Source organism: Grampus griseus (genome assembly GCF_964374135.1).
Source record: "Grampus griseus genome assembly, chromosome: 12".
NCBI lineage: Eukaryota > Metazoa > Chordata > Mammalia > Artiodactyla > Delphinidae > Grampus > Grampus griseus.
In genome coordinates this window covers 77,936,148-77,938,108 of record NC_139006.1, presented here as the reverse complement: position 1 = coordinate 77,938,108, position 1,961 = coordinate 77,936,148, and the positions used below count along the sequence as shown (strand labels likewise).

The following is a 1,961-nucleotide window of genomic DNA, read 5'->3' as shown; positions in this document are numbered from 1 at the left end:
AAAACTGATTTAATCTTTGGTTTAATAACTCCAATGTTCTAGTAATGAAATGGAGAATACCCACTTATATAATAACTCACACATTCCTTCTCAATAGGGAAAATGTACTTGTCTAAAAAGGAACATACTAGTTCATTATTTGTGTTAATAATGGAAACAGTAGAACATGTCTGAGAATATCTTTTCAACAGCTGCACTAGGGATGGAAATCCGATTTAAGCTTTAGAATCTCAAACATCTGAACTGACACTATTGAAAATCAGAAAAGCAAACAATGCTGACAGAAAATATTCTACATTCTCTCTTGTGGCTTTTATAACCTTTGAAAGGAAACTGGTGCCCACTGAAACTACCGATTTATACTAAAGGAGTATTGGTGCCTTGTGTCTTCTCCCCTGTTGAAAAAGTTCTCCGTAAATGCTTTGACTCCCTCACGACGCTGATGGGACTTTTTTCTCCAGCATGGTTTTTCCTATGTCTGCAAAGATTCGAGCTCTGACTAATGGCTTTCCCACATTCATGACATTTGAAGGGTTTCTCCCCAGTGTGGATTCTTCGATGCTGAATCAGGATTGCACTTCGGCTGAAAGCCTTTGCACACACATCACATGTATAAGGTTTCTCTCCACTGTGGATTCTCTGATGTCGATTAAGGGCTGAGCTCTGACTAAAGGCTTTCCCACATTCATCACACTTTTTTTTTTCGAGGATGGTTTCCCTGTCTTCTTTCAAACTTTCTATCTTGTTCACAAGTTCCTCTAAATGTGAAACTCTGGGAAGCATTCATTTGAAGAGTATTAGAAACTTTGTAATGCAGTTCTTTGCCTGAAGAAGTTTTTTGCCTTGCAGCTGATTTCACATTTATAGTTCTGGTGTCTCTAACATTTTGTCTTAAGGTGTGAAGCTACTTCGATGCCCGCTGCAGTTGTTTTTTTGTGGGCTTAAGCTGGTTACATGGTGTTTCCTAAGTGATTTCACAAGTTGGTAACTTCTTTGCAAGCATGTCCTCATTTTGTCCAAAAAAGACCTGTTCAGCTGCCCTGTCATGCCCTTTCTCCAGCTCCTCCAGCATCACCATGGCTTCCTCTCCACTCTCTGGTCGGTTCTCTTGAAACCAGGCCTGCAGCTCCTCAGGCAACATGGCCAGGAACTGCTCTAACACCAGCAGCTCCAGGATCTGCTCTTTGCTGTGAACCTCTGGCCTCAGCCACTGACAGCAAAGCTCATGGAGCCGGCTCAGGGCTGCCTGGGGCCCAGGTGACTCCTGGTAGTCAAACTGCCTGAACCGCTGGTGGTAGGTCTCAGCTGTAGTAACTGCTCCAGTGGCGGCTGGAGACCCTATTAGGGGCCTGCCCTCCCTCTTTCACCTTCATTACCAGAATGCAGTCAGGGCCCCCTGAAATTTGTGGAAGGAGTTTTGATGTCTCTCTCAATTTTGCAGACATTTGGACTGGGAATAGCTCAGGACTGCTAGGCTTTAATCTTCAAGAAGATGAAACTCTCCTTATGGACATTCCTCCAGCCTAGGAAGGATGACCCCACGTTTTGGGGGAGAAGCCGGGGAAGCCAGGGAATATTTTCTTAATGTTACCTCCTATTCACAGCTTAAAACATGAATCAAAAAATCTTACTGTCCTAAAACTATCCAGAGCTATTCAAAATTATTATGAAAGTGAAGTTTATTTTAAATTAATTTGCATTTTAAAACAATTTGCATTACACATTTCAAAATCAAGACATTTTAAGATGTCTACTTAGGATGTTTTACATATGAAATTTTGGCAAAAGAGATGGTGGTTAAATGTGTTCAACTCATCTATCCTATGATTTCTTGGAAAGAAGTGACCACAACACTCACAAATTAGTGAGAATTGGGCAGTTTGGCCTAAATCTACACCTGGTACAAAACTGAAAAGCATATACATCTGTGTTTATTTAGGATAAGAAAATTATTATTTTAG

The 1,961-nt window shown here is 41.1% G+C and overlaps 1 pseudogene across 1 annotated transcript; it reads right to left on the bottom strand.

Moving 5' to 3' along the window:
• Window positions 1-357: 357 nt before the first annotated feature.
• Window positions 358-1,445, bottom strand: LOC309830542 (zinc finger protein 396-like; annotated as a pseudogene). Its single transcript has one exon. The product of its transcript is annotated as a zinc finger protein 396-like (transcript).
• Window positions 1,446-1,961: the final 516 nt, after the last annotated feature.